General features: G+C 42.7%; 1 protein-coding gene across 4 annotated transcripts in view; it reads left to right on the forward strand.

The window, feature by feature from the left end:
• LOC122549216 (zinc finger protein 407) overlaps positions 1 to 24,280 on the forward strand; it is a 525,130-nt gene that overhangs the window by 295,804 nt on the left and 205,046 nt on the right. The window lies entirely within an intron of this gene.

A 24,280-nucleotide genomic window follows, 5' to 3' on the forward strand; every position in this document is an offset into this window, starting at 1 on the left:
GGCTCATGCCCGAAACGTCGATTCTCCTGCTCCTTGGATGCTGCCTGACCTGCTGCGCTTTTCCAGCAAACTGCAGGAATCCCAGAGAGTTGCACGGCCAGAGTAAGCTCCAAAAATAGTGAGGCATGAGCTTACGGAGGAATTTGAACAGAAGGATGCTGCCAATAACCAGTGCCATAGTGGCACAGGAGTGATGGGTGCCTGGGACTTGCTGCAAGTCAGGATGCAGTAGCAAACTTTTGGATCACTTCATGTTTACAGAAGGAAACATATGGGCAGCTAATTCCAAGAATACTATTAGCTGCAACCTGCCTGCAGAATTGCTGTGACACTACACAATCTGCCTTGTTTACATTGATTGGGCAGATTCCACAGCATGGGACCACCACAAAAACAACTCTGCTTTTTTCAACTTGACGTGCAGAGTTGTTTTTAGTTTTACTGTTCACAGAAATTGTTCCTGTCCTCTTCAATGGATGAGGCAAAAGCACAACAAGCTGGCAGGCGATAAAAACACATTCTTGATCTACAAAGGCAATTGAGCTTCTCAGATCCATCAGATGTGAGAAACGAAGATAGATCTGCGGTGTAGAAGTACTCAATATTTCGACTGAAAGTGCATCTTCTTTCAGAATTCCCAAGGTAACCACTGTTTTAGAAACACAGTGAAGATCCTGAAAATAGTAAAAATGTTAAACATCCTTTACAGCATTTCAGCAATTTTTGGGACTCCCATTGCGGGTAGCACCATAAAGTAACTAGGATATGGGGTAGAATCTTGTGTCCTCTTTCCTGCCCACTTCCTGCTTCCACCCAGATTGATTCAAGACCATGATGGTCGTTGAACAGATTTCTTGCTGCAACCCATCGATGGAGCCCTTAATTGATGTCCAGTTGAGGGCGTCTGCCTTTTTAAAATTTATTCACGGGAGGAGGGTGTTGCTGGCTAAGCCGGCATTCATTGCCCATTTCTAACCAGAGAGTCAACCATTTTGCTGTGAATCTAGAGTCACATGTAGACCAGACCAGATGAGGATGACAGTTTCCTTCCCCAAAGGGCATTAGTGAATGAGATGGGCTTTTTCAACAATCAACATGGTCATAATTAGACTCATAATTCCAGATTTGCTTTTGTTAAATTCAAATTCAACTATCTGCCAACACAGGATTTGAACCCAGGTCCCCAGAAATTTCCTGGGTCTCTGGCTTCACCGTCCAGCGATAATACCACTAGGCTGTCACCTCCCCTGCCACTGTTCTAATTAACCCAAAAGTAGAAAGGACTCTGGTGATGCAAAGCACACATCAAACAAGCCCATACAAAAGAGGTGACACAAAGCTCTCACTGGCTGTCCAGCTGGCAGCCAAGATCTCCACAAGGTTGCATCATTAATAAACATTTTTTATTGCCATTACACTTAAACACTTCACAAATTCAACTGAGCCCAGAACAGCAGATCATAGGCTGAGAACTATGCAACAACTAACTCATCACCTGATTCCCCAAAGTTTGTCCATCTAAGCACATGTCAAGGGTGCAGTGGGACACCCTCTACATCCCTGGAAGTGAGTTGCTCCAGTAACATTTAAGTGCTTGACTGATATCCCTTTCACCACTTACAACATTCACTCCCTCCACCACCAAAGCACAGTGGAGAAGTGCGTACTATCTACAAGATGCACTGCAATGGCCTTCCCAGGCTCCTTACGCAACATCATCCAAGCCCGTGACCCCAACCATCTATAAAGACAAGGGTAGCAGATGTATGGAAACTCCACCATCTCCAAGTTTCCCTCAGTATGCACACCATTCTGTCTTTGAACTATATTCCCATCCCGTCACTATTACTGGATCAAAATCCTGGAGTGACCTCCTTCAAGTCAACATGGGTTTAACTACACCATGTGGGTTGCAGCGACTCAAATAGGCAGATCACTGACAGGTTTCAGGACAATTAGAAATTGGCAACAATAGCCAATGACACGCACATCCTGTGCATTAGATAAAACTAAATGCTTAGTGTCATTAAAACTGTGCTATTAATGTTGTCTGGATTTACTGGACTTTCAGCTTAACCTAAAAGAGGCAGGAGGCTCCCTTCTTAATTAATTCAACAATATTTCTATTAAATATTGAAACACCATTCTTTTTTGATATTGGAGCTAAAATGGTTAAATTCATTCGTTTGAATACTTAATAGTGCTGTACAGGCTTTGAGTTATTCTTGTTATCACCTCAAATCACACCCCTGTGGAAACAACTTTGACACTTCATTTATACAGGTGTGTTTCATCATTTACTTATTCTGAAGTTAAGTACGATTGGGTCATGATTTGTTGTGACAGGGTGTCCTAAGGCCATATACTGTTAGTTAGATTTTGCTTCGTATGTTTTAGTTTTTGAGTGACGGGTTGCAAAAATTCTGAGCTATAACATTGCAGCAAGTGGGAAACAGGGCATATGGGCCTGAGGGAACATGGCAAGTGATTGGTTAAAGAGATGCACAATCAGTTTAAAGGATTGTGAAATTAATAGCATACGTGATGAGAAGGAAGGTGGATTACAGTAAATTAAGGTAAATTCAATGTCAAATGTGATATAGAAAGAGAATAGATGGAAAGAAATGTAGAATTGAGAGAAAGAAGAGACAGAAATGACACTGTTAAAAAGAAAATTTAATTTTTAATTTGATGTTTTAAAGATTGATATCTTAAAGATCTCTGACATTTAACATCAGAAAGAATGAAATTCAGTATCTTTAATACTTAGTGCCTCAGAGGTTGTTTGGGGAGTATTTATACAACCAAATCATTATAAAGTGTACTTAAATTTGGAATAATAAGATTTAACTTTTTGTGGAAAGTTTAATTTATTTTTGTGATATAAATGCAGCAACGTCATGCCATTCAATGTCGTTCAGTGTTGAGCTAGACTGCAGGATGCCATATTTGCAAGCTAATGGCAAAGTGGAGCAATTTGGAAAAGCTCAAGGGGCTAAATGATCTAGTCCTGTTCATATGTCACCACTCAAAATCCCTGAGAAGTTTGTTAACCTTGTCCTTATGTTGACAATAAAATCTGGGCCATTAAGTCACAAACATTGCTATGAATATTGCTTTGTTCTGACTGACTGATGTGTGGCCATGGTTTTAAACTCATTTGAGACTCCCCAGTTTTGCAAGTTGGGTATGACAGGACAAAGTTTCATTCTGAAATGCTGTTCTTAAATGTATAAGCAGCATTGGCATTTTACTAAAAACAGTAATTGCTTTGTTCTTTGGAGTGGTAGAATAGCAATCATGTCCTTGTATATGCACTGTAACATGAATAGAGAATATTCAAGTTAATTGAAGGATTGTGTCCATTTCTAGTCACCACATTTTTGGAAGGATGTTAAAAGAATACAGAGAAAGTTTATTGGAATACTACCAGATATGGGTTGTGTAGAAAGACTAAAGAAGCTGGCCTATTGAATGGACATGTTCAAAAAAAGGCTTTGGTATGATGTGTCTGGAATTCAGCATCTCTGAAAGTGCAACACTCCCTTGGTAATGCACTGGAGTGTTAGTCTGTGTAGTATACAGAGGAGAAAGAGGAATGGACCACAGATTAATCCTTTGGAATGGGGAAGGAGTGCTCAGTGTGAGGTCAGATTGGAACCAATTGAACACCATCCCAACAAGATAGACTGCAAATGAGAGACATTGGAAAAAGAATACAGTGACAATATAAAAGAAGTATAACCCATTATTGTCACATAACATAAGAACATAGGATAAGAAATAGGAGAGGATTTGGAGCAGACATTTCACCCCTTAAACTTTCCCTGCGACTCAGCATAATCATGCCTAATCTGCTGGAGGTCTCAATTCCTCTTTCATGCCAGTTCAGCATATAGAAAATGTGACTTTACTGTGCGCAATTTCCACGCTTTAGCGATGTGCAAATCTAATTGGAGAGACTTGAGCAGAGTGTCTCAGGAGTTGATGAAGGAACCAACTAATTGGATTTACTCACAACATCAAGTACAGTGAATTAGGGTAACCTTGAAGTATGAGATAAGTATGATCTATAACATACAGTAATCAGAGCTTTTAGGAGAGAGGGCTCTCCATAATTCCCATGGGTACAGTTCAATGTACTCGCGTCTTTTGGGAAGCTGTCATGCTAAGCCATACCTTTTGGTATAAATACTAGAGCCAAATGGCGACCCTGAATAGGCATCTTCATCCAGAAAAGGCTTCGAATTCACATGCAGACCTGACTTAATGTGTTTGAAGAACACCAGCAGATGATTTAAACGATATTACCAAGCAAAGATTATTAATAGGTTCGTCCATTTTGCTGTTATTCATATTTGTTTGCATCTGAATCTGACATTTCACAATTATGTCACTTGAGCTAAAAAAAAGGGCTGGGGGGGTGAATCTTACACAATAAAATAAATAAAACCAGAAATTGCTGGAGAAACTCAGCAGGTCTGGCAGCCTGTTTGGAGAGAAAACAGAGTTAACATTTTGAGTCCAGTGACCCTTTATCAGAATTGATAGCATCTGGGGAAAAAGTAGTATTTATCTTGATGACAAGGGGTGGCAGAAAAAAGGAGTGTACTGATACGTAGAAACAAAGCACAGAGCGAGAGAGCGAGTTGAACAAAGGGATGATTGATAGTAAGCCAGCAGAGAAGAAAAGCTGGATAGGTGATAATGGGGACTGTGAGTGGGTGAAAATGAGTCGGCTGTGCTGAACTACCCATGTCATGTCAGGACCTGAGGTGTGGGGGTGGATAAGAGACATGGAAGGAGGTGTTCAGGCTTTACAATTATTGAACTTGATACTGAGTCCTGAAGGCTGCAAGGTCCCCAAGCAGAAAATGAGATGCTGTTCTTTAGTTTGCACTGAGCTTCACTGGAGCACTGCAACAGAACTGAGACAATAATGTTGGCTAGGGAGCATGGTGGTGTGTAAAAGTGGCAGGCAACTGGAACCTCGGCGTAATTTTTACAGACAGAATGTAGGTGTTCCACAAAGCAGCCACCAAGTTTGTTTTTTGTCCCCCCAGTGTAGAGGAGACTGCATTGTGAGCAGTGAATACAGTAGACAAGATTAATGATTCACTGGCATTTCACTCAATTCACCTGGAAGTTGTGTCTGGGGACTTAGATAGTGAGGAAGGAGAAAGTAAACAAGCAAGCATTGCACATTCTGCAATTGTGTGGGTAGTTGTTGGGAATGGAAGAGGAGTAGGATAGGGTGTCCTGGAGGGAATGGTACTTGTGGAAGGCAGAGCTGAAAATGTGTTGCTGGAAAAGCGCAGCAGGTCAGGCAGCATCCAAAGAGCAGGAGAATCGACGTTTCGGGCATGAGCCCTTCTTCATGAGCCCTTCTCCTGCACTTTGGAGGCTGCCTGACCTGCTGCGCTTTTCCAGCAACACATTTTCAGCTGTGATCTCCAGCATCTGCAGTCCTCACTTTCTCCTTGTGGAAGGCAGATAAGGGATGGGAAAGGAATATGTGCCTGGTGGTGGTATCTTTTGAATTCAGAGGCTGGTGGGTTGATAATTGAGGACCAAGGTCCCTATTGTTGTGGGAGGGAAGAGATGGGATGAGGGGAGAAATTCAGGAGATGGATCAGAAATGGCTAAGGGCCTTATCACCCATGATGGGGAAACCTTGATTGAGGAAAGAAGATGGACAGTTCTGAGAATCCCATTGGAAGGTGGCATCATCAGAACAGGTCATAGAGATTTACAATACGGAAACAGATCCTTCAGTCCAACTCGTCCATGCCGATCAGATGTCTAACCTAATCTAGTCCCATTTGCCACCACTTGGCCCATATCCCTCTAAACGCTTCCTATTCATATACCCATCCAGATGCCTTTTGAATGTTGTAGTTCTACCAGTCTCCACCACTTTCTCTGGCAGCTCATTCCATACGCGCACCACCCTCTGTGTGAAAAGGTTGCCGTTAGGTCCCTTTCAAATTTTTCTCCTCTCATCATAAACCTTGTGCCCTCTGGTTCTGGACTCCCTCACCTCAGGAAAAACACCTTGTCTATTTACCATATCCATACCCCTCATGATTTTATAAACCTCTATAAGGTCACCCCTCAGCCTCCGATGCTCCAGGGAAAACTGTCCCAGCCTATTCAGCCTTTCCCTATAGCTCAAATCCTCCAACCCTTTCAAGTTTCACAACATCCTTCCGATAGGTGGGAGACTAGAATTGCATGCAATATTCCAAAAGTCGTCTAACCAACTCTGATACTCAATGCTCTGACCAATAAAGGAAAGCATACCAAACACTGCCTTCGCTATCCTGTCTATCTGCGACTCTACTTTCAAGGAATTATAAACCTGCATTCCAATGTCCCTTTGTTCAGCAAAACTCCCCAGGACCTTACCATTATGTGTATAAGTCCTGCTGTGATTTGCCTTTCCAAATGCAGCACCTCACATTTATCTAAATTAAACTCCATCTGCCACTCCTCAGCCAATTGGCCCATCTGATAAAGATCTTCTAGTACTGTGAGGTAAGCTTCTTAGCCGTTTACTACACCTCCAATTTTGGTGTCATCTGCAAACTTACTAACTACAGTAGTTCCCCCATACCCAATGAGGATACGTTCCAAGACCTACTGCGAAAGCCTGAAACTGCAGATCGGTGCAAACCCATTCATTTAAATGGGAATTGTCCCTTCCTGGCAGACTCCTGGTCCCTGGTTCTAGAACATTCCCTATAATATGTCCGGGCTGCGGTAAACCATGATTAACTGAAACCGCGGAAACCCGACCCACGGATACGGGCATTGCCTTGTATACTTCCTATGTTCACATCCAAATCATTTATATAAATGACTAAAAGCAGTGGACCCAGCATCAATCCTTGTGACACACCACTGGCCACAGGCCTCCAGTCTGAAAAGCAATCCCCCACCACCACCTTCTGTCTTCTACCTTCGAGTAAGTTCTGTATCCAAATGGCTAGTTCTCCCTGTATTTCATGAGATGTAACCCTGCTAACCAGTGTACCATGAGGAATCTTGTCAAATGCCTTACTGAAGTTCATATTGATCATGTCTACTGCTCTGCCCTCGTCAATCCTGTTCATTACTTCTTCAAAAAACTCTATCAAGTTAGTGAGAGACATGATTTCCCATGCACGACGCCAGGTTGACACCTGTCTCCAATCAATTTTTGAAAGTTCTTCCCTAATGCTGTCAAAATTGGCCTTCCTCCAATTTAGAACTTCACCTTGTATCCCTTTCCATCACTACTTCAAAGCTGATCGAATTTTGGTCGCTGGCCCCAAAGTGCTCCCCCACTGACACCTCAGTCACCTGTCCTGCCTTATTTCCCAAGGCACCTTCTGCACCTTCTGTAGTAGGTACATCCTTTTGCACCTTCTGTAGTAGGTACATCCACATACTGAATCAGAAAATTTTCTTGTACACACTTAATAAATTCCTCTCCATCCAACCTCTTAACACTATGGCATCCCAGTCTGTTTGGGAAGGTAAAATCCCCTGCCATAACCACCTTATTAGTCTTACAGTTAACTGAGATTATATTAGATTAGATTACTTACAGCGATGGAACAGGCCCTTTGGCCCAACAAGTCCACACCGACCCGCCGAAGCGCAACCCACCCGACCCATTCCCCTATATTTACCCCTTCACCTAACACTACGGACAATTTAGCATGGCCAATTCACCTATCCTGCACATTTTTGGATTGTGGGAGGAAACCGGAGCACCCGGAGGAAATCACGCAGACACAGGGAGAATGTGCAAACTCCACACAGAGAGTCGCCTGAGGCGGGAATTGAACCCGGGTCTCTGGCCCTGTGAGGCAACAGTGCTAACCATTGTGCCACCGTGCCATCCTCATCGTCTTGCAAATTTGTTTCTCCATTTCCTGCTGGGTATTAGGGTGTCTATAATACAATCCCAATAAGGTGACCATCCCTTTCTTATTTCTCAGTTCTACCCAAATAATTTCACTCAATGTATTCCCAGGAATATCCTCCCTAAGTACAGTCATAATGCTATCACTTATCAAAACTACCACTCCCCCTCCTCTCTTGTCCCCCTTTCTGTCCTTCCTGTAGAATTTGTATCCTGGAGCATTAAGCTGCCAGTCCTGTCCATCCCTGAGCCATGTCTCTGTAATTGCTATGATATCCCAGTCCCATGTTCCTAACCATGCTGAGTTCATCTCGTTCCCTGTTAGGCTCTTGCATTGAAATAAATGCAGTTTAATTTATCAATCCTACCTTGTTCTCTGCTTTGTTCCTGTCTTCTCTGAGTGTTTGACTCACTCCTTTTCCCAACTGTACCAGTCTCAGATCTCTTTATTTCCCCCTACTTCCTCACCTTACTAGTTTAAATCCTTCCAAGCAGCTCTAGAAAATCTCCCTGCTAGTATATTAATCCCTTTCCAATTCAGGTGCAATCCGTTCTTCTTGTACAGGTCACTTCTACCAATGATCCAAAAAACGTGAACCCTTCTTCCCTGCACCAGCTCCTCAGCCACACACTCATCTGCTCTGTTCTCCTATTCCAACCCTCACTAGCTCATAACACTGGCAGTAATCTCGATATTATTATCCTAAAGGAACTATTTTTTAAATTCCTGCCTAACTTTCTATATTCTCCCTTCAGAACCTCATCCTATTCCCTTCCTTTCTATATCATTTGTTTCAATGTGTACAACAACCTCTCCCCTTTGAGAACATTTTGCATTCTCTCTGAAATATCCTTGATCCTGGCACCAGGTGCGACAGAGATGGAAAAAACTGGGAGAATGGAATGGAGTCCCTAAAGGAAATAGGATGTGTGTATATTGTGTATATGTCTGGGTAACTGTGGAAGTTGTTGGGTTTGTAGTGGATATGGCGTGCCTAGCCCCAGGAATGGAAACAGATGTTAAGGAAGGGAAAGGAGTTGTCAGAGATGGACCAAGTGAAGGTGAGAGTAGGGTGGAAACTAGAAGCAAAATTAATAAATTTTTCCAATTCCAAATGAGAGAGAGAAGCAGCACTAATGAGATTCTCACCATGAGGCTCAGCAAGTATTCTTATCAACTCTTCTCAAACTTGCTGCATTAATTATTGTTCCTGTCCCTATGACGTGTGTCACATTAGATTTTGCCCCTGTCTTAACATATGCTGTTCCCAGAACAATTTGTCACTCAGCAGATATCCTGGAACTGACTAGCATCTCTGAACAAGCACTGTTAGCCTTGTCTGATCTGCATGATTCCTGACATTTGTCCGGACCTGGAAGGCAGGGGTTGGATGCAGGGTTGGGGGCTAGATGGATGGAGTGGCTAGTGAAGAAGGCAAGATTCAGTATCCTACTTTGCAGAAAGGCTCCTGGAGCCCCTACTGTACAGAGTGGTGCACCAATGGGACTTGCTTTCTCCTCAGATTCAGCAGTGGAGGCTACAACACCAGACTATGTCAACCTGGTTCAATTGCTACCCAGGTTAAAGCAGTCTCAGCTAGAACCGTAGGTAGAAGGTCAATAACAAAAAGGCAAGGCAATGCAAGGCAGTGATGTTGTGAGCGTCCAGCTTGACTTAGAGAGAGTGAGCACTGTGACACTGGTTGAAGAGCTTGGAGATGCAGTCCAGTTTAGTCCATGAGCTGGGTGCCTGTCCCTGAATTTTCAGCAACATTAAAATGATAACTGCTCGTGCAGCCCAAGTTGCAGTATTGAAGTGCAAAAGCGTCCTGTAAATGGATCAGAAATGTTAAATGAGTGTTCTTAGAGGCTTGCATATGTCAAATGCAAGTGTGAGGTTCTTGTGGCTGGTGTCGATGGAATGTGCCCTGAAATGTTAGTGCTCGGTGTCTAATATGGAGATCATTTGGAGCAAGTGACAAGGTCAGTGCTCCAAAGATTTACCCTGCAAATTTGACATCATGAAAACCTGAAATGGTAAGTTGGTAAGATCGCAACAGGAACATTGATGAGGACAGCTGGACAATCAGCAAGGACTTAAATTTTAATCACCATCAGTTAGCAACTTGCTGCTATCCAGCAAGAATCTTGCCACGGCACTAATGAAAAGCATAAAAGATGGGTGAGATGATCTTGACGTAGAGATGGGCTTAGCCAGTCTTCTCACTCAATTCTGCCACATATCTTGCCAAAGCCCACATCACTTAACCTCCTATTGTATTCCATCATGTGACACTCAATCCACTTATAAAATACAAAACCTGGCATTCACTTCAGATTAACTGTGATTTTCCAAGTGCAGAAGACAGCAATCTTTGATTGAAAACTCAGACCAGGATTCTGTATCAAAGAAGAACTATATCATGATGGTTGTGTTCTTGTGCAACTCCACATTTAAAAAAAATCGTTCTTTAGAAACGGTGCTTAAAGTGTTGATGATGTAATCGCATTACAATCAACACATATTTTAAAAGTTTGCGCTTTAGAAATAGTGTCCCCAGTTCATAAGTTTATAAGGTATAGCAGCAGAATTAGGCCAATCGGCCCAAGAGTCTACTCCACCATTTGATCATGGCTGATGTGCTCCTCACCCCCATTATCCTGCCTTCTGTCCATATCCCTTTAACCCATTACCAATTAAAAATCTGTCTAATTCCTCAATTTTACTCACTGCCCAGTATCGATCGTACTTTGGGGTAGCGAATTCCACAAATTCACAGTCCTTTGGGAGAAGTAGTTTCTCCTCAACTCTGTTTTAAATTTGCTACGCCTTATCCTAAGATTAGATTAGATTAGATTCCCTGCAGTGTGGAAACAGGCCCTTCGGCCGAACAAGTCCACACTGACCCTCCGAAGAATAACCCACCCAGACCCATTTGATTAATACTATGGGCAATTTAGCATGGCCAATTCACCTGACCTGCACATCTTTGGACTGTGGGAGGAAACCGGAGCACCCAGAGGAAACCCACGCAGACACAGGGAGAATGTGCAAACTCCACACAGACAGTCGCCCAAGGCTGGAATTGAACCTGGGACCCTGGTGCTGTGAGGCAGCAATGCTAACCACTGAGCCACCGTGCCATCCCTATGACCCCTCATCCTAGAATGCCTGACAAGAGAAAGCATCCACTCCACATCTATTTTATCCACACCTTTTATCATCTTGAATACCTCAATTTGATTTCCCCTCATTCTTCTAAATTCCAGAGGTTATAGGCCTAAACTGTTCAATCTCTCTTATACGTCAAATCCCTCATCTCTGGGATCAATCTAGTCAATCGTCAATCAATTCGTCAATTGGGTTACTGTGAATTTGGGTTAACAATATGCGAGTTATAGCGAAATGACTTGTATTGCAAATAATTAGATTCTAACCACAGTTAAACACCTTAAGGCTTTAGCTAATTTACTAGTGAGAACAACATGCACCATCTATCCTTGCAGCAGTTTAACAGCTACTGCCAGTATTTATATCCACAAACTGTTCAGCTACTCAGGAGCCAAGCAGACCATTGTTGTCAAGCCTTTGGCATCTACAACTAGTCACAATTCCACCGATCAATCAGAAAACTGTTTCCAGCCAAACCTCATACTATTTCCTGCCCACACTGGTGCTGGCCCATCTACAAGCAGCTTCCCCCATTCATCCCCCCACTGCTTGAACAAAGCAGCAGTGTAAAAATGACTTACAACAAATTTCAATATCCTACTTTTTAGAAGTGCAACAATTGCTTTCACAATCTTTGGTTTTAAAACTGTCCCTTTTCTGTTTCAGTCCACAAAATACAGACAAGAAAAGATGTCTTTGCAATGTGGCTGTTTTCACATTTATAAGAAGATAAATCCATTGGAATTTTGCAATTCACGGCAACTCCATTGGTAGAATCATCACTTTTAATTATGCACTACAATGAATTGAGAACAAGCTTGCTTGATTAAAGTGCCGGACTTCGAAATGTTAGAATGATCAGCTTTGTGAGAAGAGAACTTTATCTGTCTTTTATAACAAAAAATATAATGTGTACATAAAATTATTTTGCAACTGGAGACATCAGTTAAATTATTGTGCTTAAAATAGAAAAATGGATGTTGCAAATGTGAGGTCATTAATATCTTAGAATTTAATTGCTACAATATATGCAAGCTAAGGATACACAGCACAATTACACTGAGATAAAACTAATATACATCCATCATGCAACAACAATTTATATTTGCATTGTGAAATAATTCCACTGGGGCTGGTACCTCATCACCAAGCCACCCGTTATTTACATTGCAATGTACTTTAAACTGGTCTAGCTTCTTCAGAGCCACTTTCAGAGTGAACAGTACCTCTGACATTCCTATTTATGTGGGCAGCAAGGTGGCTCAGTGGTTAGCACTGCTGCCTCACAGCGGCAGGTTTGATTCCAGTCTTGGGTGACTGTCTGTGTGGAATTTGCACATTCTCCCCGTGTCTGTGTGGGTTTCCTCCGGGTACTCCAGTTTCTATGAAACTTCAAGGTTTAGATTAGATTAGATTACTTACAGTGTGGAAACAGGCCCTTCGGCCCAACAAGTCCACACCACCCCGCCGAAGCGCAACCCACCCATTCCCCTACATTTACCACTTACCTAACACTGCGGGCAATTTAGCATGGCCAATTCACCTGACCTGCATATCTTTGGACTGTGGGAGGAAACTGGAGCACCCGGAGGAAACCCATGCAGACACGGGGAGAACGTGCAAAGCCTCCCACAGTCCAAAGATGTGCAGGCCAACTAAATTGGCCACTTTAAATTGCCCCTAGTGATAGGTGCATTAGTCAGAGGGAAATGGGTCGGGCGGGTTACTCGACAGAGGGTCAGTGTGGACTTGTTGGGCCAAAGGGACTGTTTCCAAACTGTAGGGAATCTAATCTAATCTGTCAGCCAGGGCTCCCTGACTGGACCAGGTTAACAGCCCAAATCAGGGAACCCAAATCAGGGAACTATGAGGTCTACCTGAGTGACTTCATCACAATCACTCCATCCCTCCCCCTCTGCGTCCAGAGATGTAATCCTGTTCTTTTTCTTGTAGCCTCTCCTGGGGGTTTTAGCACTGGGTCTGGTCATCTGATTCAGCCTCAGACATAGGCAGTGTGTACTGAACTGTAGCCTGCCTCTTGCACTCAGTGCATCTCAGAAGAAATTCATCCTTTTCTTCGGGTAGTAAAGGCATGTTGGGTACATCATCAGTCATGTCCATCTTAGACTCTCAGGTTTCTTCAACATTATAAGGGGGGAGAACCCACAAATTCTGTCAATATTTTTGGCTGTTTGGAGCGGCTGAGTATGTTTTGTTCCTGACCAGTTTGAGGCTTTCATTTGTCCATGTGTTTGTTCAGGACTGCCTCACTGACCTGAACTCATCATGGGACCTGGTATTTGTATCATCCATAGACATGGGTGAGGTGCCAGAAGACTGGAGGTTGGCTAACGTGGTGCCACTATTTAAAAAAGGTGGTAAGGAAAAGCCAGGGAACTATAGACCGGTGAGCCTGACATCAGTGGTGGGCAAGTCGTTGGAGGGAATCCTGAGGGACAGGATGTACATGTATTTGGAAAGGCAAGGACTGATTAGGGATAGTCAGCATGGCTTTGTGCATGGGAAATCATGTCTCACAAACTTGATTGAGTTTTTTGAAGAAGCAATAAAGAGGATTGATGAGGGCAGAACGGTAGATGTGTTCTATAAGGACTTCAGTAAGGCATTCGATTTGGAGACTTATTTGCAAGGTTAGATCTCACGGAATACAAGGAGAACTAGCTATTTGGATTCAGAACTGGCTCAAAGGTAGAAGACAGAGGGTGGTGGTGGAGGGTTGTTTTTCAGATTGGAGGCCTGTGACCAGTGGAGGGCCACAAGGACTGGTGCTGGGTTGACTGCTTTTCATCATTTATATAAAGAATTTGGATGTGAGCATAAGAGGTATAGCTAGTAAGTTTATAAATGATATCAAAATTGGAGATGTGGTGGACAGGGAAGAAGGTTACCTCAGAGTACAACAGGAGCGTTATCAGATGGTCCAATGGGCTGAGGAGTGGAAGATGGAGTTTAATTTAGATAAATGCGAGGTGCTGCATTTTGGGAAAGCAAATCTTAGCAGGACTTGTTCACTTAATGTTAAGGTCCTAGGGAATGTTGCTGAACAAAGAGACCTTGGAGTGAAGGCTCAAATTTCCTTGAAAGTAGAGTTGCAGGTAGGTAGGATAGTGAAGAAGGAGTTTGATATGCTTTCCTTTATTTGTCAGAGCATTGAGTTTAGGAGATGGGAGGTCATATTGCGGCTGTACAAGACATTGGTGAGACCACTTTGGAATGTTGTGTGCAACCTTGGTCTCCTTTCTATTGGAAGGAGGTTGTGAAACTTGAAAGGGTTCAGAAAAGGTTTGCAAGAATGTTCCCAGGGTTGGAGGATTTGATCTACAGGGAGAGGCTGAATAGGCTTGAGCTATTTCCCCTGGAGAATCGGAGGCTGAGGGGTGACCTTGTAGATGTTTATAAAATCATGAGGGGCGTGGATAGGATAAATAGACAAAGTATTTTCCCTGGGGTAGGGGAGTCCAGAACTAGAGGGCATAGGATTAGGGTGAGAGGGGAAAGATATAAAAGGGTTGAGAGTGTGGTGCTAGAAAAGCACAGCAAGTCAGGCAGAATCTGAGGAACAGGAGAATCAACAGTTTGGGAAAAAGCCCTTCAGGGCATTCAGGGCACACTTTTCTCCTGTCCGGGAGCAGCGGGAAACAGAGCGGAGGTGACGTTGAGACCAGGAGATTGCTGGGAAGGTAAAGACTTAGTATATAATTGGGCAGTGGCTAAACCCGAGATACTGCACGTGTAGCATCTCAGGATTGCTACCAGTGCCACATGCCAGCCAGAGTAGAAATGAAAGAATTGGCAGGATGAACACGTGGCTTGAGGGATGGTGTAGGAGGGAGGGGTTCAGCTTTGTAGGAAATTGCAACCTGGAAAATATTGGACTATTACAAATTGGATGATCTACACCTTAACCAGAGTGGAATTAATGTCCTTGGGGAAGTTTATGCTACTGCTGTTGGGGAGAGTTTAAACTAATGTGGCAGGGGGCTGAGAACCAGAAGAGAAGACTAGTAGACAGTGAGGTGGAAACTAGAGACTGTAAGGAACAGGATCATGAAGTTAGCATTACCAAGGGGAAAGAGTAGACAGATTGCAGATGAATGCAAAGGAACTGGTGGTCTGAACTGCATATGCTTTAATGCAAGGAGTATAGCGGGTATGGCAGACGAAATTAGGGCTTCGATTGGTGCCTTGGAGTATGACGTTATTGCAATCACAGAGACTTGCTTGAAGGAAGGGCATGATTGGCAACTAAATGTTCCAAGATATAAATGCTTCCGACGAGTCAGGGAGGGAAGTAAAAGGGGAAAAGGAGTTGCATTGCTGATCAGGGATGATATCACGGCTGTGCTAAAGAAGGACTCTATGGAGAGCTAGAGGAGTGAGGCACTATGGGTAGAGCTGAGAAATAAGGGTACAGTTACATTGTTGGGGCTGTACTACAGGCCTCCCAACACTAAGCGTGAGGTAGAAGAAAAATTAGGTAAACAGATTATGGAAAGATGTGGAGGCGACAGGGTGGTGGTGATGGGAGATTTTAATTTTCCCAACATTGATTGGGATACACTTAGTGTCAGAGGTCTGGATGGGGCAGAATTTATAAGGAGCATCCAGGAATGTTTTCTGGAGCAGGACGTCAATAGTCCAACTAGGGAAGGGGCCATATTGGACTTGGTGTTGGGAATGAGCCAGACCAGGTGGTAGAAGTTGCAATGGGGGATTGCTTTGGGAATAGTGACCACAATTCTGTAAGTTTTAGAATACTCGTAGACAAAGAGAGTAGTCCTAAGAGAAGAGTACTAAACTGGGCCAAGGCCAATTATTATCAAAATTTGGCAGGTGCTGGGAAATGTGGATTGGGGGCAGCTATTTAAAGGAAGTCCACATTTGATGTGTGGAATGCTTTCAGAGATAGGTTGAAGATAGTACAGGATAGGCATGTCTCTTTGAAAACAAGGGATAGGAAAGGCAAGATTCGTGAACTGTGAATGACAGGAGAAATTATGTGACTAGCCAAGATGAAAAGGGAAGCGTACATAAGGTTTGGCAGCTAAGAACAGAACAGGCTTTGGAGGAATATCAGGAGAGTAGGACCAATCTTAAATGAAGAATCAAACGGGCTAAAAGGGGTTGTGAAATAACTTTAGTGAGCAGAATTAAGGAGAATGCCAAGGCCTTTTATTCATATATAAGAGGGAAGAGGGTAACTAGAGAAAGGGTTGGTCCACTAAAGGAAGGAAGGGTGTGTGTCGAACCTGAGAAAATGGGTGCAATTCCCAATAATTACTTTGCATCAGTGTTCACTGAGGAGAGGGACATGATGAATGTTGAGATTAGAGATAGAAGTTTGGTTACTCTGGACCACGTTGACATAAGGAGGGAGGATGTGTTGGGTAGGCTAAAGGACATTAAGGTGAACAAAGTAAGGTCCTAGTGAGTGTTGCTGAACAAAGAAACCTTTGAGTGCAGGTTCATAGCTCCTTGAAAGTGGTGTCGCAGGTAGATAGGATAGTTAAAAAGGCGTTTGGTATGCTTTCTTTTATTGGTCAGAGTATTGAGTACAGGAGTTGGGAGGTCATGTTACAGCTGTACAGGACATTGGTTAGGCCACTGTTGGAATATTGTATGCAATTCTGTTCTTCTTCCTATCGGAAAGATGTTGTGAAACTTGAAAGAGTTCAGAAAAGATTTACAAGGATGTTGCCAGGGTTGGAGGATTTGAGCTATGGGGAGAGGCTGAACAGGCTGGGGCTGTTTTCCCTGGAGCTGTTTTCCCTGGAGTGTTGGAGGCTGAGGGGTGACCTTATAGAGGTTTACAAAATTATGAGGGGCATGGATAGGGTAAATAGACAAAGTCTTTTCCCTGGGGTGGGGGAGTCCAGAACTAGAGGGCATAGGTTTAGAGTGAGAGGGGAAAGATATAAAAGAGACCAATGGGGCAACTTTTTCACACAGAGGGTGGTACGTGTATGGAATGAGCTGCCAGAGGAAGTGGTGGAGGCTGGTACAATTGCAACATTTAAGAGGCATTTGAATGGGTATATGAATAGGAAGGGTTTGGAGGGATATGGGCCATGTGCTGGTAGGTGGGACTAGATTGGATTGGGATATCTAGTCGGCATGGACAGGTTGGACCGAAGGGTTTGTTTCCATGCTGTACATCTCTATGACTCTATAAAGCCCTGGGACCAGATGGGATCTATCCCAGGTTGCTGGGGGAGGCGAGAGAGGAAATAGCTGGGGCCTTGACAGATATCTTTGTAGCATCCTTAAACACGTGTGAAGTGCTAGAGGACTAGAGAGTTGCTAACATTGTCCCCCTGTTCAAGGAGGATAGTAGGGATATTCCAGGTAACTACAGACCAGTAAGCCTGACGTTAGTGATGGGAAAGTCGCTGGAAGAGGTACTGAGGGATAAGATCTATTTATATTTGGAATAAAATGGGCTTATCAGTGATAGGCAACATGGTTTTGTGGGGGGGGAGATGGTGCCTTATCAACTTGGAGTCCTTTGAGGAAGTGACCAAGTTGATCGATGAAGGAAAGGCTGTGGATGTCACATACATGGACTTTACTAAGGCGTTTTATAAGGTTCCCCATGGTAAACTAATGGAGAAAGTGAAGTCACATGGTGTGCAGGGTGTTCTAGCTTGGTGGATAAAGAACTGGTTGAGCAACAGGAGACAGAGTAGTGGTTGAAGGGCGTTTCTCGAAATGGAGAAAGGTGACCAGTGGTGTTCCACAGGGATCAGTCCTGGGGCCACTGTTGTTTGTGATATACATAGCTGATCTGCAGAGGGCATTGGTGGTCTTATCAGCAAGTTTGCAGATGACACAAAGATTAGCAGAAAGCATAGGGGACTGTCAAAGAATGCAGGAGAGTTGGGAGGAGAAGTGGCAGATGTTGTTCAATCCGGGCAAATATAAGGTGACACATTTTGGAAGGTCTAATCCTAGAGCAAGCTATACTGTAAATGGAAGAGCCTTGGGAAATGTTGATGAGCAGAGAGATCTGGGAGTTCAGGTCCACTGTACCCTGAAGTTGGCTGCATAGGTGAATAGAGTGGTCAAGAAGGCATATGGTATCCTTGCCTTCGTTGGGTGGGGTATTGAGTATAAGAGCTGTCAGGTCATGTTAAAATTGTACTAGACTTTGGTTCGGCTGCATTTAGAATGCTGGGTGCAATTCTGGTTGCCACATTACCAAAAGGATTTGGACGCTTCTCTGGTTTACGAAGATGTTGCCTGGTATGGAAGGTGCCAGCTATGAAGAGAGGTTGAGTAGGTTATGATTGTTTTCATTTGAAAACAGGAGATTGAAGGGGGACCTGATTGAGGTCTACAAAATCATGAAGGGTATAGACAGGGTATATAGAGATAAGCTTTTTCCCAGGGTGAGGGATTCAATAGCAAGAGGTCACGCGTTCAAGGTGAGAGGAGAAAAGTTTAAGAGGGATACATGCAGCAAGTACTTTACACAGAGGGTGGTGGGTGTCTGGAACGCATTGCCAGCAGAGGTAGTAGAGGCAGGCATGTAGATTAATTTAAGTTGCGTCTGGACAGATGCATGAGTAGGTGGGAAGCAGAGGGATACAGATGCTTAGGAATTGGGCGATACGTTCAGACAGTGGATTTGGACCGGCACAGGCTTGGAGGGCCAAAAGGCCTGTTCCTGGGCTGTAAATTTTCTTTGTTCTTTGTTGACTCTAATCTCCAGCATCTTCAGTCCTCACTTTCACCCAAAGATATAAAAATGACCTAAGGGGCAACTTTTTCACACAGATGGTGATGTGTGTATGGAATGAGCTGCCAGAGGAAGTGGTGGAGGCTGGTACAATTACAACATTTAAAAGGCATCTGGATGGGTACATGAATAGGAAGTGTTTAGAGGGATATGGGCCAAGAGCTGGCAAATGGGACTAGATTAGGTTAGGATATCCGGTTGGCATGGATGAGTTGGACCGAACGGTCTCTTTCTGTGCTGTACATCTCTATGACTATGACTTTATGACTATGACCTCGCATCGACCATGCCTCTTGCCCATACAGGGCCATTTCCATGGTTTTAACACAAAACTTCGTTCCCCCAAAGCAAACGGTCTGTCTTGCTTAGAGGAGTCTTTTGTCCAGCATTAGTGCTCCTGATAACATTTCACCCTCCCCATCAGGTCAGGGAAGATCATATTTAAACTGATGCAGAGTCTTTTCCCCATTAGCAACTCTGCTGCAGTTATTCCTGTAGTTGCATGGGTGTGGTCTTATAATCAAACAGAAACCAGGACAGGTTGTGAAACTGTAGGCTGTTTCCTTAAGTCTGTCTTTGAAGTTTGTACTGCTCTTTCCAGCAGATCATTGGATGATGGGTGGTATGGAGCTGTTCTTATATGCTAAATGCCATTTGACTTTAGGAAATACTCAAATACGCTGCTGATAAATGATGGCTTGTTGTCTGTGACCAACGTTTATGTATTGCAAAAGATGCTCACAGCTTTTCTATTGCTGTTCTTGTGTTTGATGAATGAACTCGATGCACATCCAACCGCTTTGAGTTGGTGTCCACATTGTCTAAGATCATTGAGTCCATGAATGAGCACAGTTGGCGTGTAACCAAGTCCAGAGTTTACCTAGCCATTCCTATGATGTTGAGGGAGCTTTCTATGGTAACTTTTGTACTTATTTGCACTTTGGACACTGCTCCACCAGAGGTTATGTCTGCATCCAGTAGTGACCACCTGAGATAACACCTTCATTTTAGACATTGCTGGATGACTCTGGAGGAGTTCAGCCAATATCTGGGGGCAACCTTTACTTAGGACAATCACTCTTGCTCCTCATAGTGAAGTGTTGGCCTCTATGGTGATCTGGTCTTGCTGATTCCAGAAAGGTTTCAGTTCTGGTTGTAATGACTCTTTTGTTTCCATCATCACCACCAGTTATTTTAGTTTTGCCAGGATTGGATCTTTCTGCATCCACAGTCTGATATTGTCAGCGATGACTGGAGGGGTGTCCAGAAAGTTTAAAACCAAACAGATGCTTCCAGTGGTGGCACCACCGGTGTTGTATCTGCTGGTGGGAAATGGTTTGAGGCATCTAGATTTGCTACTTGGCCTCCTGGTTGGTGTTCCAATTTGCAATTATACCTATTAAATATTAGAGCTGAATTCAGCCTGAAGCTATTCGTGGCACTGCTTTGTCCTCTTTAAGTAGACCTAGCAGGGGTTTGTGATCCATTATTAACACAAATTACATGTCTTGAAACGCATAAAGGTGGATAAATTCCCAGGTCCTGATCAGATGTACCCTAGAACTCTGTGGGAAGCTAGAGAAGTGATTGCTGGGCCTCTTGCTGAGATATTTGTATCATCGATAGTCACAGGTGAGGTGCCAGAAGACTGGAGGTTGGCAAACGTGGTGCCACTCTTTAAGAAGGGTAGTAAGGACAAGCCATGGAACTATAGACCAGTGAGCCTAACATCGGTGGTGGGCAAGTTGTTGGAGGGAATCCTGAGGGACAGGATGTACATGTATTTGGAAAGGCAAGGACTGATTAGGGATAAATCAACATGGCTTTGTGGAAGTAATTATACCCTGATACTATACAGGGAGGCATCGTGTGTTAGCACCAGAGCTCGCTTGGGATCTTTCTGTGCCAAGACCTTAAATGATGATAGTTGCTTCTTCACTTCCCTAAAGGCTACATATTGGCTACATGATCATTTCCAAGGCTGACCCTTTTTCAATAGCAGATGTGAGGGTGCCAGGATGAAAGCAGGTTATGTATGAACTCTCTGTAATAATTCACCAACCCAAGAAAAGACCTAAGCTCCAGTACAAATGTGGGAGCCGGGGCACCTTTGATCATCCTCACTTTACCTTCAAACGGGTGTAACCCGGTCTTGTTCACTCTGTAGCCCAAGTAGGGGTGCCTGGAGCACACATGTTTCTCTTCTCAGGCATATGTCCGCTTTGAAGAAACATCTAAGGACTATGCCCAAGTTCTCTAAATGCTCTTTATTGGTCTTCCCTGTTATTAGCATGGCATCCAACTAAATGGTTACCTGAGATAGACCTTGTAAAATGTGCTCCATCATCCATGAAAAATGGCTCAGGCTAATAATACCCCAAATGTCAGTCTTGTATATTGGTACAAACTCTACTGGATATTAATTATAGCTTATTTCTGGGAATCCTGATCTAATCACATGGCTCATGTCCAGCGTAGTGAAAGACAACCCCCCCCACCCCGAGCTTTGTGTGGGAGATTGGTTATTTATTCATCTACGAGAAGCAGTTTACCATTGGTTTAAAATCCCCACAAAGGCAAACCAACCTGTTGAGCTTCACAATCGGTGCTGCTCATTCTGCAAACTGTAGTGGTATGATGATTCCTTTACTTTCCAGCCTCCTGATTTCTATTATTGCATATATGGCAAATGGAACTGATTAGACCGGTTTAACAGCCCCAATCAGGGAGCTCTTATTCTATGAGGTCCAATTGGCTGACCTCACTACAATCACTACATATTGTGCCTTTCGTATAATAAAACTGTCCCAAGGTAACTCACAGCAAAGGTTTCAGATAAGGTTTGATAGTGTCAGGAAATATTTGGACAACTAAACTGAAGCTCATTAATGTGATAAGTTTGAAAAAGCCATCATAAAGGAAGAGAGAAAAATATAGAGTTTATTGGAGAAATCTTCTGAGTTTAGGCCCTAGACTGCTGAAAGAATGATCATCAATGTGTTATATTCCTCATAACAATTTTGGTATAGGAAGAAACTTGGGTCAGTGTTTGCTTGAAATAACTCCACTCTGAATGAAATATTCCAAATGTATATTTCCTGTCTGCTCTCAACTCCTGTATCAGTGCCTTTTTGAAATTAGTCAATATAGTTTCGAATCAAGTTATTCAGAGATGTTATTACATCCTTCTGGTGGAACTTGAAGCCAGTCCTCCTGGCTCAAAGGTAGGGATATTACCATTTTGCCACTTGAGCCATTAGAAGTCCCTTAACCCTCCATTCTCATTCTCATTAACAATGCATTCTACCTATACATACTTAAATTGATAAAATTAATATAATGTTCCCATCTCTCGGCCAGGAGGCACAGGTTCAAGTCCCATTTACTCCAGAAAAATGTGATAACATCTCTGAACAGGTTGAGTTGAAAATATCTACAATTTATATAATGGCATATTGATAAGTCAGAATGTGCACGAGGCCAGAATTGGTGAGCTCAGATATCTGGTGGGTTGTAGAGCTGGAACAGATTAGAAAGAGTGGGAAGGAACAAGGCCCTGCAGGAATTTATACTCTAAAAGGATTTTTTTAAAAGCCATATGCTTGCTGGAGAAACAAAAGTTTTGGTGAGTGGAAAGGTGGATTTTGAGGTAGCAGGTAGGGGGAGACTTTTTTTAAATTGATCCTAGTCCTGAAATTCACAACCACCTTCTCATCTGAAGGCTGAAATAAAAGCTGAAAATGCTATTCAGGCAGCATCTGTGGAGAGAAAAACTGACTTCGGCTAATTCTGGAGAGTTGACAGCCTATGTTGATGCCATATTTATGTCACATGTTTGACTAGAAAACTCAAAGCCCCACCTTATTGGTCAAATTGTGCACTGCGCATCACATAACAGAAAACATCCATTCATAGCTGACTTGAATATGTAAGGAAACTGAATTATGAAACGTCATTAACGTATAAAAGAGTTATGACGGAAATTTAATGAGTTTATTTGAGCATTGAATGTTGAACATGTTCATTTGTTTTTCCATCAAAAGGCATATTTTTGGGACTTTCTTTAGATTTATGTCTGGGAGGCTAAAACCTCCTTAGCTTCACTGACAAGGGTGTTGACGATTTAAGGTCTCTAGACTGCCCTCAAAGATCACTGGTATCGAACACCAGATGAAAAGCCAGTGCAGATGTAATTTATCGTCAGTGTTTCCTTCTAAAGAATAATTGTGGAGACTTGGTTCAATCAATATTATAGATTTTTGTTGTTAGATTTTGTAGTCTGTACCATAATGAGAGATATGGGACAGTGTCTGTTTCCTAATAGAAAATAAGGGATGTGTTTCCATGTCATTCTGCGTTTAAATTCAGAAGAAAATGCTCAGGGAAAAATACTTGTTGTTTGCATTACGTTAACATTGAAAAAAATTGTTCCTGCAGTGGTACTCAGTGAGAATGCAATTCTTCTCACATTGTTCTTCAATTAAAATATGCCATTTTAACTTGTAAAATCAATAGTTGTACACTTGTTAAACTAAGCAAGTTGAGTTCTTATTTCTCCAGTAAATTGAGATTTAAAGTATATTCTTAAGATTGTAGGTGAGCTGGATCATTTTGCTTCATGCAACTAAGTTTCCAATTCTTTGTGTGGAAATAGCACAGATTGGAGAGACAAATTAGGGACTTTTTAGAGATGGATTATTCTCCGATGCTCTTAAGTGGAGGAGGCCATGGAGTAGATTGCACCACAGGCCATTGCACACAAGAAACACATGAAGAGGCATAGACAAGATGCAATATGATAAATATAAATCAGTTTATACCAACATGTACAAGGAATCTTGGTCAAAAAATGACTCAGACTCCTATAATGCAATTTGCTGTCACTAAAAGTAACTTGCGGTAGTACATTTCAGACCAATTTGCTAGCATTTAGTGATATTGAATCCAATTTAGTGCTATTTAAGCTTGAATTTGAGTCTAGATTTTTACTTTGGCAACAGATTATTGCTTGTTGAAATAATTAATATTCAGATGCATTTAGTCCTTCATGAGACTATTCGTCCATTTTTAAAGGGGAAAAATAACTCGTTTAGTTGACTGAATTATTTGCTAAGCCCTATGGAGACTTGATTACCAGTTCAGTACGTAAACAGCAGAGCTACAAGATTGGGCTGTTGCAGCTAAGGAGGTCTCTCTCAGTGGACTGCTGTACTGTTTGTGGTGTGGAGTCATTTTCCACAGGCCTCAATGACCAAGTAACCAAACAAAAAATATTTTCTCTTGATATTTCTTTTAACTGGTAAACTAAAATATAGACATCTAAGGATTAGCATAATGTAATAGTGTAAGTCAAAGGGTTAATTTGTAATAATCATCTGAAGCCTGAAATGTAATTATTCTCTGATAATTACTTCCATGTACCTGTTGCTTTTAATCA

This window comes from Chiloscyllium plagiosum, unplaced genomic scaffold (assembly GCF_037043375.1).
Source record: "Chiloscyllium plagiosum isolate Xiang-an unplaced genomic scaffold, Cpla_swu_hap1 HiC_scaffold_4, whole genome shotgun sequence".
Classification (NCBI taxonomy): Eukaryota; Metazoa; Chordata; class Chondrichthyes; order Orectolobiformes; family Hemiscylliidae; genus Chiloscyllium; species Chiloscyllium plagiosum.